Source organism: Aulostomus chinensis, chromosome 16 (genome assembly GCF_037954235.1).
Source record: "Aulostomus chinensis isolate RoL2024-O1b breed Wild chromosome 16, RoL_Achi_v1.0, whole genome shotgun sequence".
NCBI classification, from domain to species: Eukaryota; Metazoa; Chordata; class Actinopteri; order Syngnathiformes; family Aulostomidae; genus Aulostomus; species Aulostomus chinensis.
The window spans coordinates 18,258,495-18,276,982 of NC_141335.1; the positions used below are offsets into that span (position 1 = coordinate 18,258,495).

At 39.8% G+C, this 18,488-nt stretch overlaps 1 long non-coding RNA gene across 8 annotated transcripts in view; it reads left to right on the plus strand.

Annotated features, from left to right (window-relative positions):
• LOC147247724 (uncharacterized) overlaps positions 1–18,488 on the plus strand; it is a 361,363-nt gene that overhangs the window by 109,344 nt on the left and 233,531 nt on the right. For 7 of the 8 annotated variants that reach the window (XR_015109542.1, XR_015109538.1, XR_015109544.1 and 4 more), the window contains one exon: positions 15,347–15,412. The exons of the other annotated variant lie outside the window; for it this stretch is intronic. This is a non-coding gene — a long non-coding RNA (uncharacterized LOC147247724). The remainder of the gene's footprint in view (positions 1–15,346; positions 15,413–18,488) is intronic. 8 annotated transcript variants of the gene reach the window in all.

Sequence of the window (18,488 nt, forward strand, 5' to 3'; positions counted from 1 at the left end):
ATTATATCCATCCATTTTCTACCGCTTATCCTGTTAAGGGTCGTGGGGGGTGGAGCCTATCCCAGCAGCCTTCGGGCGTGAGGTAGGGTTCACCCTGGACAGGTCACCAGTCCATCGCAGGGCCAACATATATAGACAGACAACCATTCGCACTCACATTCATACCTACTGTACGGTCAATATAGAGTATCAATCAGCCTCGTCCCCATTTGCATGTCTTTGGATGGTGGGAGGAAGCCAGAGTACCCAGAGAGAACCCACGCAGGCACAGGGAGAACATGCAGACTCCACACAGAAAGATCCCGTGCCCAAGCCGGGACTCGAACCCCGAACCTTCTTGCTGTGAGGCCACAGTGCTAACCACTGCACCACCGTGTAGCCGAGATTGTATCTGAAACTAGAAAAAAAACAAAGCTAAGCAACTCAAGCCTTTGACATTTTTCTACATTTAAGGTTATTACATCCAGTGTTTGGTGGCTTTGGTCTGTATTCATCAATTACTTTGTAAATGTCTTGGATCAGTTACTTTCACATGGAGAAAAATCGTAAGAAACCAAAATGGTTCAAACCATGTGGGAGTGTTTAGTATGTTTATTAGTAAAATGTTTCTGGGGCAGGAGCAACAAATACAGAAGGAAAGTTTGCATTATCTTCAACTATTTTTTTTTACTTTATTTTATGCAAGCTGCCACAGTTTGAGTGCTTTGTCATATCCAAAAATGTAAAGAACACTTGATTATGGGAGAAGTTTAGTGCAAACTTGCATATTATTTTAACTTTTTCTGCAGCCATCGGCCATCAGGGATATGAGGTTAGATCAGACATGTTAATAGCAGCAGAAAGTTTTCAACGGTAGGGATACAATAAAATAAATGAAACAAATGTCTCCTTGTGCTGTCACACTGATACATGGAAGATGAAGTGATGGTTTATTATTTTTCCTGACTGACTGACCCGGCTGACTGTATGTGAGGAATTAATCCAAAAGCAATGAAAGGTGACATCTAAATAGAACAATGATCCAAATAACCTAGTAAAGCAGAGGTTAGCCCAGGTGTTCTCAATTCCACAAGTTTTGGCTTCTTTTTCACACCTGATGGTGAAATGTATCTGTCCTAATGGCACATGTCTCCCATTGGATGCACGGTGTTCCTGATGAGAGGTCAGCCTCTAGGCAAAGCCCCCTCATTTATAAGTTTGTGTTCTGAATTTTGCTGTGGAACTTTACTGTCCCTGATCCACCCTGGCTTCTAGGATTCACTGTAATGTAAATTGCTTCAAAATTCTCAAAATGAATGAGTTTATTTTAAAAAGCAGCATATATCCACGATGAAAGGGCCAATATAAGTGCTGGCCTACTTCAAACCATTGCCATCCTTTTGGTTGTAAATACAACATATAAGTGCAGATGAAGTCAGAGTTAGCTTAATGCTAATCTCTATCTTTCCCTCTATCTTTCTTTCTCTGGGAATACAAATTTAAAAGGCCATTATACTCCATCACCTCCACCATGCACAGTGTCACTGCCATCACTGCAGTGTCAAGTGTCTTATTTCTGTATTAGAGGGGGAGAGATAAGTGTGTGTGTGTGTGTGTGTGTCTGAGTGTATGTGCATGTGTGTGAGCTAACTTATGCTTAATGCACTACTCACAGTATGTGTGTGTGTGTGTGTGTGTGTGTGTGTGTGTGTGTGTGTGTGTGTGTGTGTTTGAGTGAAAATATACTGTACAAGAGGTGAGCTGTGAGTATGAGTGGGCCTTGCTCCGCTCTGGACGCACTTACCTCGCCTGCTATGTAATGGATCCTACTGGATATTTGCATAAGATATGGAGGTGAAGTCATTTGGTCCTCAGAGATGCATTTCAATGATGGTTCACTGTTAGCAAAGTGGACATATACTCAGAACAAGCTGCACTGCTTTAATTCCTTCTTTTCAAACCTTGGTCAAACTTTTTTTTTTAAACAAAGACTACAACCCTGATAGGAGTCAATTTATATTATAATTCTGTGCACAGTTCAGAATTTCTTTTGTATATTTTACCATATAATTGTACTGCAGCTTAAATACAACAATGCTTTCAAAAAAATGGAGAAATCAATTGAGTCCAACAAGATAAAACAAACATTCAGAGTCTACATAAATTAAATCACACTTCACTTTGGTTTCATCTCACAATAATCTTGATCAAATAATCCTACACAGATCATACTGCACTAAATATTAAAGGAAACATCTCACCTGTTTTGACGGATCAAAGAGCAAGATCATTCATTTGAAGCTACAATGATGAATATCAAGTCAAATATTCAGTCCGCTTTTAGCTCTCTGCGGGTCCTCACTAATAGCTGAGAGAAATACCAGACAAAGGCTAACACAGACCACAGTGCAAAATCGCCACTCCTATTATTATTGTTTTTTTTTTTTTTAATGTTCAACCCCATCCCACACCTGACAAAGTACATCGAGACATTTTGTAGTGCAGTCCACTTTCTATGGCAGCTTTTCTCCTCTGCTCCCATTTTACATCTCCAACTGTACTAGTACATGTCCACTTAAAACTATAAGTCAAACATAATTACACTCAGACTATTGTTTTTCTAGTCATTAATAGGAAACAGCTATAACCTGCAAATTACCCATAGCTCTTTGTCCCAGTTGCTTGTCCCATTATCCAGGCAAAAAGAATCTATTCCTGTTGGTGCGTTGCTTCCTATATGTGCAATTGTCAAACTATAGTTTGACCACTGCACCACAAAATGAAGCACTAAAATGTGAAAAACATGACTTATAATGTTTTTCACATTTCATTGCTTCATTTTGTCAATCATTTAGCTGCCTACTGTTGTCCAAGGGCAGCACGGTGCAGTGGTCAGCACTGTCAACTCACAGCAAGGAGCCGCGGCTCGAGCAGAGGGTCTTTCTGTGTGGCGTTTGCATGTTGTCCCTGTGCCTGTGTGAGTTCTCTCCAGGTACTCTGGCCTCCTCCCACAGTCCAAAGACATACAATTGGGGACTAATTGGATACTCTAAATTGACCGTAGGCGTGGCTGTGAGTGTGAATGGTTGTCTGTCTATGTGTGTTGGCCCTGCGATGGACTGGCGACCTGTCCAGGGTGAACCCTACCTCACGCCCGAAGGCTGCTGGGATAGGCTCCACCCCCACGACCCTTAACAGGATAAGCGGTAGAAAATAGATGGATGGATGGATGTTGTCCAAGGGAGATGTTTGTGCTGGGGAATGGAGCAAACCAAAAAGAGTATGATTAAAACTGTCAAGGGTTTTTTTTTTGTGTATTGACTGTAAGAAGTAAATTGTCCACCTACTGAGTTTTTTGGGTCACTTTCAAAGGGTAGTTGCTTGGTTGAGGTTAGTCTGAAATTGCTCCATAGCAAATTTTACAAGGAAGAGTGGATTAAAACATTGTGAGCAAAATGGGGGGGGGGGGGGGTACTTAAAAAAAAAAAGATTTTGTTGATAATAACTAAAAGCATATTACATTGTCTGTAATTATACAGTAGTTTATACAGTCACTTTTATAGCCCCCGTTGTAATTCTGATTCTGTGAATATGTCATGAACACTGTTATGCTTCTGCAGTCTTATCAAATCTTAACAAATATTTGTTATGAAAATATCAGTACAGCTTTAAGTAAAAGTCACATGTTCTTATATTGTGAAAAGTTATTTGGCAATTTATTCAATTGCACCCATAGAAATTCTTGGAAATAATCCAGGAAAGAACATCAGGAAAATAAATGTAACTCAAAAAATGTTTTTTAGAAGGAGAAATTAAGATATGGATTATTTTAGAACCTTTTCTTTGTGTGAAGAGCAGGCTGGATCAGATTCTCTATTTAATTCTTCCTCTGTACTTTGCAGTTTTCAGTGTTGGTACTGGAAATGTTCAAATGTCAGCATGGTGTGGCGAGAAACTTGCATGAACATGAGAAGTAGTTCAGTCCACACAAAGGTCATATCCAATCAGTTTAATTGTACGTACAGTGTTTGGAGCTCTCTGACACAATCTCCCCTGGAGGATGCTGAGCTCTCTTTGCCTCGACAACCCTCCCCTCACTAATAGCCCTGTCTTTATGCCAAATTCCTGTATTTTTCAGTTTAAATTTGGGGTGGCAATGCTGGGTGGTGATATTAATCTCATTGGCGACATCTCCATGGTGGTTATGAAGAATGTCCGCCATTATTTGTGTCCTCGTGTGTCGAGTGTTTTGTCAAAAGAAAGGCGAGTTTTGCTTGCCTGGTAGATTTGTGTTCTCTCCTGGGAGCCGTGGCCCAGTAAGAGACAGCAGTTGCTCGACATAATTAGACCAGGAAGGTCCTTGTAAACTCATTAATATCTCACCCGGGCTTGAAATGGCTGGTGGTTCCTTGGAGAAGACCATGGACAGATTTTTGAGGCAATATTAAGTAGAAATGGCAAGATAAACAGATAGTTTGAAGGAAATACATTGAAGTGTGGGTGTCTGGGTTCGCCACAGAACTGCAGAGATGGTATGTAAGAGATTTTAACAGATGATGCCGTTCAGTCAGAGGAACATTCTGCTCAGTTGTGGTTTTGGTTTCAGTTACTTCTCTAACCTGATACAGTCCAGTCAGCACTAGAGATGCTCCCATTCCATTTTTTTTTCCATCCCTTTACTGATTCTGATATCTGAACTTAAGCACTGGCCAAGATCATGTACTGATCTGACACTAAAGTGTTTACACCCCTGAATGAATACAATATGAATACAATATGAGGTCATAAATGCATTTTTAGTCTGTAAAATTTCAGAACATTGCTGACATTTTGCCGTCTCTTGCCTAATGAATGTCATATAAATAACTTCTTCACAGTTTTGCGTACTTGCTTGTTCTGATATCACAGTTATACAGTATCTGATTAAACCATTATCAGTACTGAACATCTCCAGTGTGCAGTGAGCAGGAATACAATTCACAAACCATCACATTTCCAAACTGTATTTAATCTTATTTGCCATAAAAAGAGCCGATAAAATTATCTCTGTTGTAAGAAGGAACACTTGAACTTTCAAGGTCCCAGGTTTGAGTCCTGGCATGAGCCCCAAGTCTTTCTGTGTGGAGTTTGCATATTCTCCCTTTACCTGCGTGGGTTCTCTCCGAGTACTCCGGCTTCTTCCCACAGTCGAAAGACATCCAAGAGGGGACTATTTAATCGGATACTCTAAATCAGGGTTCCCCAATAGGCGGCCCGCGGGCCATTTGCGGCCTGCGAGAGGGCGCAGACTGGCCCACACCAGCTTGTGAGCAAAAAGAATTTGGGGGGGGGAGTAAATCTGTCAACTTTCCAAGCAGACTGTAATAACCAAATATTTATTTTGAGTAAAGATTGGTTCTCAACTTTTGTTTCCAGAGTGCAATTTGTCTTTGTGTGACTCTCACAAACAGTATTCCTGAATCCCAGGGCACAACTAATAATAATGTTATAATGCACTTTAAGTGCAGATTCAACGTTGGTATCTGCACTGTCACTGGAATGGGGGTGCGGTGGCGCCCCCCTCCCTGCCATCGCGTGCCCCACAGGTGCTGTGGCCTTCGGCTTGGTGCCCAGGTCAGAATTTGGCCCTTGGTGAAATCTAATTGGGGAACCCTGCTCTAAATTGACTGTAGGTGGGTCTAGGAGAGTGAATGATTGTCTGTATGTGTTGGCCCTGTGATGGCCTGGCAACCCGTCCAGGGTGAACCCCACCTCTCGTCCAAAGGCAGCCCCCCTGACCCTAAACAGGATAAGCAGTATAAAATGGATGTATGGAAACTTTTCTTTTAAATGCTTTCCAAATAAAAACATATTAACTTTACATTTACTTTTTCTCATTATTTAATAAAATGAAATGTTTCAGTGAATTATGAGTAAATGTGAATTAGTGATGGAAAAAAGGGGAAAATGCGTTAATTTAATATTTGGATCTGTTTCCTAACTTGGTGTCATCTGTCACCCCTCCTGTTTTTTGGAAACACCATGGTCGTGTTCACACCAAAAGGTCTGTTTTCTGATTGGAACCAAAGCGAGGATGATACATTGTTAGAATTTCTCAACTGGTCTGGTTCGCGTTCACAAAGGCCAAACTCAAACGGTCCAAAAATTGTCACGTGGCAGCAAAGCCGTACGGTAATTGCTTATACAGTTAAGGCGGGTAGACAACAATTCCCTCGCAATTTTTACTGTACATCATGGAGAATCGTCTGCTCATTTTCATGTTGTTGCTGATCTGGACTCCATATCAGTGGACTTTAACGGACCGCGCATATGAACGGCTGGGAAGACAGTGGCAATTAAATAATGTATTAATGCACGCACTTCGCAGAAGATGCTCTGCAATCGGATGGTCATATCACAGAAGACAACAGGCAATAATGAGAGCCTACCTCAATGTTTTTTCCTTTGCCATGCAAGCGCAACCAGTGAGGGAAGTAGACAATAAAAAGCTCACAATCTTATGCAAGTTAAAATCACAAAGTTTGCTCATCATACAAACAGAATATGACATGTAAAACGGTGCATTTCCTATGTTTGGTGCGGATGGGGTTCACACCATAAGTAAACCGCTCAGAGTTCACTTGATAGCGGTCCGAGACCACCCCTACCAGGCGGACTCGAGAACGGTTGACTGGTACGCACCAGAATTTGAGGCCAGCGGTCACACCAACCAAAACAAACCGCACCAAGGAAGAAAATGCTCCAGGGTTCAGTTCAACTGGACTAAACAAGGTTGGTGTGAGCACGACCTAAGTAAACCATTGGTTTCAGTATAATGTTACTTTTTAAGAGTTATCTTAAAGCCAAACACATTTTTCAAAAATCCTTGCATCCTTGGGTGGCCAGTAAGTGTAATTATTGTTTAGTCCATCCATTACATTGCACAAAAAACTTACAGCCAATGTCTTTTCAGTTTAACCCTCATATTTGTTGTCAGTTCAACCTATTTGAGCTTAAATGCTTCTGGTGGTTTGAAAATGAAAACCCCAGGTGCCAGTAAGTCAGATAAGCAGAAGTAGGAAAACCCCACAAAGATTACTTCAATGAATAAGACCGTACTCCAAAAATTAATTGCAAGAAAACATTTCATTACAACACTAAAAATACTCCAGAGGGGTTAATTTTCATTCAGTGATAAGTATTTTTTCACAACAGCCTGTTTTATTTTAAATGATAGGCCATATTATGAACCTGTGAACTGTCAATTCCTGAATGAGGGCTTGGTGCTGAAAAATGGAGTGTTGTAATAAAAGTCCGAAACAACCACGTAATACTTTGAAGTTTTCTGGTATTTTAGTATCTACAATTAGGTTTTTAGCTTGAATCGAGGACTCTGAGCTGCCTGAGATCAACTAATTACATGAAAGTGGGAGTACAGGAAGTAAAGCTGCATACGCAAACGATCATAATAGGTCCCGTTCAAGTGTTATGTTGTGTAAAAATCTAAGAGACTTTAAGCTGAGGGCTCATGATTTTAACATAACGAAGAGAGTGTCCCACTGTTGTCCTGAAATCCGTATTTTTAATATTATTATTATGATTATTAGAGTATTCTGGTTCTTGTGGGTCTGTATGGCTCAATGTTTTTTCCTCGACATCATGAGTTTTCATTAACATCTGAGAGATCATGAAAGGATTAAAAGAATAGAAAAAATAATTATGTTCCTTAATTTTTAGTGTTTTTTTTGTTTGATTGGGTTTTTTGCCTTCATGTATGTTTTTGCTTTATCCTTTGTGTTCTTAAAACCCAAACCACATAAATGATTTTTTTCTACTTTTCTACATAAACACATCTGTAAAAAAAACTACAATCAAACACATGACAAAAAACATAACAGGGTCTTCGCCTGAAGTACCTTCTGGCTCTGGCCCTAATAACTGATATGACAACACTACAGCAACAAAAAAAAAAAAAAAAAGGTGGCTATATAGACCAATGCTTGCACAAGTTTTCAGATGCGATGTGTGAGACCTGATGTGGAGTGCTAGCATTAAGTGAATGTCTTCGATTTTTTTAAAGGGACCGTTTTCACAATCTATGTTGCCGTGTTGTTCGATGTGTTGTATTGTGGAATGACCTGCCAGGGACTACAGATGCACACTAAAAAATAGCCTTCTGGCTAACACTGGCACATCTGCATGGATGTAAAAGCTGAAACATTCATTTATGTGTGCGGTACCTTTTAGGTAAATGCAAATTCAAAAAAAAAACAAAAATATAAATATAAATATGTCATATCATACACTTGCCAAGCAGTGAATGTCAAATTGTGGTAAAAATATATCTTGAAATTTCAAATCAAACTGTAACCAAACCGGTACAAACGATCCATCCAAGAGGAATAGCCAGTTTGTAGTTTCCATAATTTCTTGTCCACACACAGTAAATTCCCTCAGGTCCACCCACACTGACTGACCTCTTTGCTGTGTGGACATCATCAGGCAGATTAAAGTCATTTAATGCACTTGGGGCTAGTTCTCTCTCTCTCTCTCCCTCTCCCTTCCCCCAACACACACACAAACACACACACACACACACACACACACACACACACACACACAGAGTCATAAGCCATCTTTCACTCACTTTCTAAAATTAATATCCATTGTTTTGCTGAGCAAAGGATGTCCCAGAAGCTTCTCTTCTCACAGGCTTGTATTTGTGTGTGTGTGTGTTTCTATCCGTGTGTGTGTGTGTATGGGCTGCACATTAGAGTCAGTAAAGAGCAGGTTTCAGTGGATTACAACAGCCCCAAAGTGCTGTGCCCTTTCATTAACCTTGCCTCTTAGTTGTCTCATTTAATACAAAACAAATTTCTAATCTGCACCGTGCTAAACAGTTCTGCAGCTCTCTCGGCAGTTCTGTGTGTGTTTGTGTGTGAGTATTACTGTTACTCTATTGCCTTGGGTTCCCTATGCCTAGCCCCCTAATTACTCCCCGAAACAGGCGGCCAGGCTCCTCCTATGTGCTATCATCATTTTAAATTTATTTTGATTGATTTGTGTCAGCTTTAACTATGCTTTGGGCCGAGGTCGATAAATAAAGATCAATACTTTAATGTTTTCCTCTGAACCTTTATTAAAAAATAGATTGGCTATAAAGAGGGCTGAATTACGAGGAGGAGTGCCTACTTCCAATGCATGTCAACTGGAATCTAATTGAACAACATTGAACTGGCAGAGATTAGTCCAGGGAGTGTGAACTGCTGGAGGCCAGCAGTGTTAGAGAGTGAGGAGAGATGAGGAATGCAGAATTGATACAGCGAGGTGAGCCAGACAAAAAAAGAAAAGTTGGGAATGATGTTTGGTCCAGCTGAAAATAACTATTGAAATAGTTCTGAAAAGTCAGCTTGTTGGGACCTGTGGTAAAAATACAAGTCACATATTTGAAATGTTTCACTTCTTAGCTTAAAGAAAAGATTGTTCCCTCATAATAGTCTCTGTAGTGGACCTGCAACTATAGCTTCTGTAATGAAGCACAATATCATATTTCCCTTTTTTTTGGGGGGGGGGGGGGGGGTAAATATGTTTAATATAGTTTCCCTATCATTAAAGCTAAAATACATATGATGCAGTATGATGTTGCTGTCAATCATTGCACACAACAGAACTCTGTAGATCTGGCTGTGTTTTCTCAGAAGGGTGTGCAGCACAAACAATAGCAGTGTAGCAATTTAAAAATTCTGTTCCACCCCACTGATGTTATGCATTGCAGATGAACTGAATTTCCGGCCAAAGACAGATCTGCACCCACTGCAGCATTTGCCATCATAGGTTAAAACCCAAGTGACTTTGATCAAGTTACAAAAGAGATCTCTCATAAACATCACTTGCATGTCAACGCATGCTCTGGAATCATTGCATTACAAAAAAAAAAAGAAGCTTTTTTAAATATATTTTGTCAGCACCCCACTGCACCAAAAATACTGTGACTGTGTCACTGTGACTGTAAAATCAAGTTATGTATCCAACATTTATTTTCATGTGCTCTTATACCCCTAAGCGCCCCCCCCCCCCCACACACACACACACACACGAAATTTGTCTTTAGCATCATCAACTATGAAAATGAAAGCATAAAAGTAGTCAAGTCAGGTCATTTTGTTTTGTTTTGTGCCAAATCACAACAAAAGTTATCTCATGACCCGTTACAAGTAGAGCAGGTTCAGGACCACACCTTCACTGAATTTACACCCAGCAATTCTCCATGAGCAAGCACATCTTGCAACAGCAGGTGTCAAGCAGATCCAGGCTCAATGGGGACGGCCATCTGCTTTGACCGGTTGGTGGGAAAGAGAGCAGGAGGGTGGGGCAGAGACAAAGACAGATAATGGAGGGAGACAGATATACAGAAGGAAAGAGAAGGGTGGGGATAAAGAGGGAGTAAAAGGGGAAGATAATGATGTGTGGGGGAAGGGGAAGTGAACAGGTGATGCTAAGGGGGGCAGCTTGAGCCTCTTCAGGTCTGTAGCCTCCTCCAGTATCAGTATCAATCAGGGATCTGGGAAGTGCAGAAGCACAAAGGCTCTGGAGACGAAGACAAGTTAGTAACACATATGAATATAGGAGGACAGAGAGGACAGAGAGGAGGGAAGAGAAGCCCAATGCAGGCAAAGTATCATGTGTTTGGTTTCCTAGACTTTAAAAACTGGACCGCATCACAGTTTGACAATTGAAAATTAGAAATGGTTCAGTTGAGGACAAATGGAGTTTGTCGCAAGTCTCAGAGGAGGCCAGGAGGCTCACTGAAGTGGGATTAAAGTGCTCTTGTTATTTCTGTCACTGTTAATGTCAGTGAAACAGAGCACATTGTCCTGGTGCATCAACTCTTTCCAATCCACACTGTGATTAACCTTCTGTACAGGGCACGGATTATGGCCTTTATGTGGTGTACAAACACACATCTGCTGTGCACACACTTGTGGATGCTGCATTTGAGCTAAACATGGTAAAGCTCTGGTATTCTCTCTGTACATAACAAGGTAACACTATTTATGAACAATAAACCACTTTGCCCTGCTCAATTCAAGTCTAAGCACCAGCCACATTTGGTTTAAACTCACCCATTCCCAGTCCAGACACAGGTAAATATAGCTGGTTGTACAGGTAAAAATGTATTAACTCATCTCCGCTTGGCATATCATCTTTACAAGTGGATAAAATGTCAATGCTGAAAGGCTGTTGTGTCGCTAATCCAACCCTTATATTGACAGGACCTGCTGCATAAAATCAGGGAGGTTAACTTGAATGTTTGTCTTCCAAGAGGAATCAGACAATGAATATAAGCAAACATTCAATAAGTGGTGAGTACAGGTTTGAGGTAGCACTGTTCAGACCAACTTCAGTGAACTAAATGCTAGTGGCATCCAACTTTAAACAGGCTACTCAGGAGAGAATGTCTGCCTCCCATCTGCTGAAGCACAACCAGAACTTTTGTTCAACTAACTGTGCAGCAGTCGCCAAAGCTGAGGCATTTGTGACAAACATGATTACCCCTCAAGCTATTGGATTGCTGAAGACAGATGTAATAGATGTCAGCCTGGTCTGTGTTGTTTTGGATGCATCAGACCACAAGGTGGTGAAATTTATTGTTATCTAATACTTTGAATTAACCAAGGTAGTCAGTGTCAAGATACAGGCCTTAACTTCAGTAGGTGAGACCTCAGTCAGTGTATTGGATTGTATTTGAAGTTAATTTTGGGAATGGTAATTTTGGGAGACATGACTTCTGAGTGAATCTGCTGAGGTGCTGATGAAAAATAAAGTTTTATTATAACTCATATGTGGATAAAATTAAAGGTTAGCACCACTTACATTAATGCTAGTTCTGTTTTACACGGTACTGCAAGCCCCTTATGTCACGAGATGAGGGTGAGGAATAGACCCAAATGCAGACGGACAGGCGAACGGAGTTCAGCCAAAAGTATTTAATTTTTTTAAAAAAAGCGAAGTACAAACAAGGGACTCAAAGTAGCAAATGAGGAGCAAATACAAAGTACAACAAAAAGGGGTCAACAGGCCGAAGTCCTGGACGCAGTTCAAAGTATCAACTAAACTCAAAACTCAAATGGGATAGTGAGGAACACCTAATTTTCAGTAATAAAACGCCATTACAATGATGTTTTTCTTCGAAATTATGTCCTTGTGTATCCAGTAGAGGGTGCTCTGACTGACTCATGTCATACTCCACAGCAACCCCACAGAGTGAGAGTGTATGGAACTGAAAAACCAACATTGCATGTATACTAAAACTGAGCGGTTTGCCCCATGGTAAGTTTATAATAACTAGTTTGTGAAATAAAAAAGTAACTTAATAAGTCTCCCTTGCTGTACCTCGTGTCTATCACTGATAATGTCAGTCGAGCTTGACATGTTGGCAAGCTAAAGAAAGTTTGGATAACCTAACTTAAATATTAGCTACCTTGCTAAACTCTTAGCTCTCTTAACCGAGTTAGACACAGCACCATGAATGATGTAACAGTAACGTTACAGTAACGCAAAGTAATATTACACTCACTCAGGCAGTTGCATGCTACCAGACTAGATTAAGACCAGAGCAAATAAGCATAATGCAATGTAAGCGAACATTGAGAGGACATCCGAGAGGCTCATTTCAAATAATGATTTACCAGAGACTTTTATGACCTTGTTCATCCACCTGCCTATTACTTACAGATATCCACTCACTGACCTCATAATTAGACTCTGTGCAAAGTAATGCACACTAATAACAACCCTATCATGAATTCTACTTCAATAAATGTATTAATTTGAAAATGCTGACACTCAGAGAGATTTCTTTGTTTACTGAGATGATAGTGAGTGTTTATCTTCAATTTAAATCTCTGTAACAAGTGTTAACTATATTTAAGCCGTCAAAAGAAAATATTTTGTCATTTTTAAAGAAAAAATAATAACAATATGGTGATATGATAACAATAGGGACACCATAAGGAATCTTGAAAATCCCTTTTAATGTTTATAGTATTAGCAGTGTGTTCTTGTAAATAGATGTGTAATTGTATTTTCCCTTATATATGCATGTTTCTTTTAAAAGAAATTTATTAAAAGAAATGTATTTTTCATCATAAGCAGAATATGTGTTTATTTCAGTAAAATGGCTTTTATTCTCACCATGCACACACAACATGTTTTTGCAAATTGTGAAGTCATAGAACATCCCACCATCATGGTGCTTATATTGTCAGATTCCCAATTCCCCCAGCTCAACATGCAAAGATATCTGTGCCGGAAACCTTCAATGATGAGAAAGATGAAGAAAATCCCCAAAAACTGTAATACGTTTTTGTTTTTTGTTTTTTCATAGAATATATGTAAGTAATACCAAATGAACTGATGGCATATCTGGATAGCATAGACTGCCCTGAAGAAAAAAACAACAATAACAACAACAACAACAACAACAACAACAACAAAAACAAGATATAGCATGAGATTGACTTTATAATGACCAAGATAATAGCTCAAAAGTAAAGAATATAAAATTACCCCCAAATCAGCTTGGGGCTCTCAGGGTTAAGTCTTAATATGCTTACTATTTACTGTATGTTGCTACTCTATTGTTGCAGCATCTGTTAATGGTGGTGGTGGTGGTGGTGGTGAATTTTCTCTTCATGATAGGCCTGTGTCTGTTCTGTTGTCAGTGATTAATGCAACGACCAGCAAGACAGCGTTAGTAAGTATTAATTCAGGCATACTACTGTGAGCAATACTGTTGTTGAAGTGTGCATAAGTGGTTCAAACTACCCATTAAATCTCCCAAATTCTGATTGTGAAATGCACAGAAATTCAGGAAACTGCATCGGGACTCTTAAAAAAAAATCTGTGGGGGGCACCCTCCCCTCCCCATGGCTCCCCTTGATAATATGATATAACTCGCAAACTGGAAACAGCACAATTGTCACTTGATGTAGGCCAAATTTAAATATATCTTTTGTGTAGTAAAGGACATGACAGTCTGTTATAATGCCATTTATAATGAAAAAAAACTGAAAAAGAACAACCTGATTTCTAATCTAGTTTATGGAATATTTTACTCTTTCATAAGAGATTTTCCAATTGCCAATAACTGGGGAAAAATTCATTTGGACCCATACTGATCAACTTACATTTTTGTAAAGTAGGTGGTTTCATTATTTGTCCACAAATTTATTTCATACATCAAACCACTGATGATTTCAGCTGAGTCAAATCACAGCTTCTCTGTTGTCTTGTGAATCCTAGTCCATTTCCATGCATCCATTTTCTTCCGCTAATTCCTGTACATGGTCGCGGGGGGGGGGGGGGGGGGAGGGGGAGGCTGGAGCCTATCCTGGACAGGTCACCAGTCCATCGCAGGGCCAACACATATAGAAAGACAACCATTCACAGTCACACCTACAATTTAGAGTATCAATCAGCCTCGTCCCCTCTTGATGTCTTTGGACTGTGGGAGGAAGCTGGAGTACCTGGAGAGAACCCTCACAGGCACAGGGAGAACATGGAGACTCCACACAGAAAATCCCGTGCCCGAGCCAGGACATGAACCCGGAACCATCTTGCTGTGAGGCGATAGTGCTAACCACTGCACCACCGTGCCACTACATGAATCATAGTATTTCATTTTATTTTTTCAGGATCTTATTTTCATTTTAGTGAAATTTTAATTAATTAATTTATTTTCCTTCACACAGTCACCAAAGTCATTGCATGATTTTGAAATGTGACAGCGTAGCTAAAAATATAGCATCTCTGTCAGTAGATAAATTAAGTTAGAACTTCATTGCGCAGATATAAACATTATGAGTTCGCATGAAACAAACAATAATGCATTTCAAGTCACTGGAACCTTTCAACAAGGATACCCCACTGAGAAGAAATTATCTTCACTCGCTACTCCGTGGCACATAGTGAAAACCAGGGTGGAACAGTAGGTTTAAAAATGTTGATTCAAGAAATGCTAAAAGGATGGCCTGACATTTCACTGTTCATCCTGTTTATCCACTTTTCTTAACCAAATCTCTATTTTTGTTTTACAAAGGAATGAAATAATTTTTATCACAGCAACCCAAACTTTTCCTCATCGCATTTTGACAAGCAAATAAAAAAAAAAATGGATAAACGCCACTGTGAAAGACTTAGAGTGATACTGGGAGTATTAAACAGAAGGTGGAATCACTGCAGCACTTAAGATCCTATATTTCACGATTCTGTCACTTTTATTTGAATACCAGATGTATTAAAGCCTAGTTAAATGCAAGGGATTAAACACAATATAAAAGTGATCCCTTTCAGTAAAAGGCTCTTAATCTGTCTTTTTCCGTCTCAGGTGGAAGAATACTGATATGTTCCCTCCCATCTCTTCACTGCTGCTTGTCTTGGATCTGCCATTTGGGTATGTGATTGGTGTGTGTGTGTGTGTGTGTGTGTGTGTGTGTGTGTGTGTGTGTGTGTGTGTGTGTGTGTGTGTGTGTGTGTGTGTGTGTGTGTGTGTAAATGCATTTTAGCAGAGTTTATACTGGTCAACACTAGAGAGAGGTGAAATTTCTCTGAAAAAAGGTGTAGAGGGAGGATTTAGGCTTCTGTCCATTTCCATGGAGAACCCAATACAGGTTGGTAAGAAGGGTTAAGCTGGCGAGAGTGTCAGAGGGTATGTGCAGCTGGCTATAGTGCATTTTGCTGTAATGGTGTCCCACTTGTCTTGTCAGAAATCAATGGAAACTAAGAGTCCCTGCAAGCACAGGGAGGTCAGGGCTTCATCTGCTTAAATATTTAATTTTGAGAACACGTCTGGAGCTTTTTAAGATGAATGCACTGTCCTCTTTTCTCCTGCCCTGTAGTGTGTGAAAAAAAACAAATACACACTGCATATTTTGAGGGGTTTACTGAAAATGTACTACTCACATGACTGGGGAAACACAAACCATGTAGGCACAAATGCCTGTAAAAACACACAAATCGACTTGTCGTTATGGCTGGGCGCCACTGCCTGTCCATCCCAGCTCAGGTCGAGGACGGGTTAAAATCAATTCCAATCAATTATTAATAGCTTGGGTATCACAGTAATGCTAAAAAAGGAAACTAGTGGGATGACCTGACAGAGTCCACTCTTTTAAATCTTACCTCCTCTCGTACAGGAAGGAGCAAGATCTGGAAAAAAAATGGAAGAATCATCAATATGATTTAGTGATGTGGAGGAGCGGAGCTGGTCTTGTATTGTTAAGACTGTCTTCCCTGGATTACAGGGTTTTGTTGGGAAGAGAAGACAAAAGGAAAGAGAAATGAAAGGAGAGGCAGACCTTGACAAAGAGTGTCAGTTAAAAAAAGCTGACAGGATTGAGAGAAACTGGAGGCTGAAAATTGAATGTGGAATTATATAGAAAAGTCATGGTAGTTTTTTGTAGACTCCTTGTGAATTCTGAATCTGGTAGTGTGTACATTTTAGAGATGGGAGGTAATATTTTCTCAGCTTTCTTGAATTGGGGTCATCAGTTTCTCTTAGAGGGAAATCTATTTTTAGATCTTATGCTGAGTGGCAGGTAACACAAATGTATTTATTCACAGCATTAAACTGTATGATAGGAATATTAATTAAGCTTGTATACAATCAACTATCATATGTAAATGATCCAAGCTTCAGTATCAATAAGATCCTGCTGTAATTATGGGTTCTATTACGGAGCGACAGGCAAGAAAAGATGACAGCAAAGTCTTTAAAAAAGGAGTAGGGAGACCAGCATATGTGCTAGTAGGGAGGAGGGTAAGGTAATGTAAGGAGAAAATTAGAAGACTGAGTAATTATACGCAGGGTGATGCTAGTGTAAAGGAAGTTGGCGGGTATAGCTACACAGTGGGCAAACAACTGATTCTAGACCCGGTGGATTTTTAATCTCCTTGCTAGTGGACTTGCCTCCCATGCTTGGGGTCAGATGTTTGAGTCCAGTGGTGTTTGGTGTTCAGACAACACAGGTTACATTAGTTTAGCTATGAAAGCCACCCCTGATAAATTGATAACAGTAATGATGCATTGTTGGGAAGTGATTTGTGAAACTGATCCAGGATCATACTTGACTACACAGACATAAAATTAAGATCATGTTTCCAAAAAAACAGCAGAATTTATTACACAAGCCCATCTCCAGTCAGTGCATTATCTCGCTCAGCTCCACTCAAAACTTGGATCAACACCTGATTATTCAATCAAGGCATTCAGTGTTGGACAAATAAATGTTTGTTTTTCTTTCTAATTATTTAGAATTTCATAGTGATTTAACTAAAATTTAGAGTAATGAGGGACACAACTGTGAGAACAGTTTTTGTTGTTTGTGAAGGAGTTTTCAGTCGGGCCAAGGGAATGTAATACCTTGATTACCAATGACAAATACACATACACATAAAGTGGACAATCTTTGCAGGGTAGAGCAAAACACTGTGAACATCAAAACTGCAATTCAGATACTAAAGTTTGGACGAAGCCCTCTTTAGCAGCTGCGACCTTGCACGTTAGATGACAGAACAGTGAAAGTAAAAGGTTTTTTTTCTCAGATTCCCGCTGTTGGATTTGTCTCTGATACTAGTTTTTTTTTTTCATATTACAACTCAGAGTTGCCAAATTCAAACAGATTAAGGTTCTTCAAGTTGGCATGGTGTTGTGTTATTACTATTCATGAGTTGTTCTGTTTTAATTATGTAAATGCGGGATGAGATTACTTGTGTTAAAGCTGCACAAATCAATATTTTTTTTTATTAAACAAGCTTCACGAGTGTGTGATATGAAAGAGACCGCCTACAGCATTAACACCTTACTCTGAAGTTCTCTGCTCTGTTGTTTTATGTTTTCTTTTCTCCTGCTGTCTTCTTCTGAAGTTACAAATGAGTGACAAAAGTCAAATCATTAAATGTAATAAAATGAAATGAAATGTTCTTCTCCAAAAACAAAAACAAAACAAAAACAACAACAAAAAAACCATAAACCTAACATGCACGTCTGCATTCTCGGATTGGACTCGAATGCAAGCTGTGCAGAGTATATTTCTGTTAGTGTGTTGCCCAACATAAAATTTTGGTATCTTTTTTTTTTTTATTTATTTAAGGTGTGCAAATCAGGCATGGGCTAGGGTTACAATGATGGGCCTAACTCCAATCAATGCTAGTTCTAAGTTTGAGCTCCAAACACACACCTAAACACAAACAGGCACACACACTAACATGTACACGTTGACAAAGGATGGCCATGCTGTGGTTGATGGGCCCCTGGGTTGGTCTGAAAGGCATCGCATTTGAGAAGCATGGCATTCCGGCCTGATGAGCAATCTGCCACATCAAAAGACCTTTATTCCAATCAATAAAGTTTCTGCAAAGGAACTGCCTGGCCAGTCCCCACCACACACTGCTCCTAGTGCGTGTGTGTGTGTGTGTGTGTGTGTGTGTGTGTTTGTGTTAGTGTGTGCACTCAACAGGAGGTAAATTGG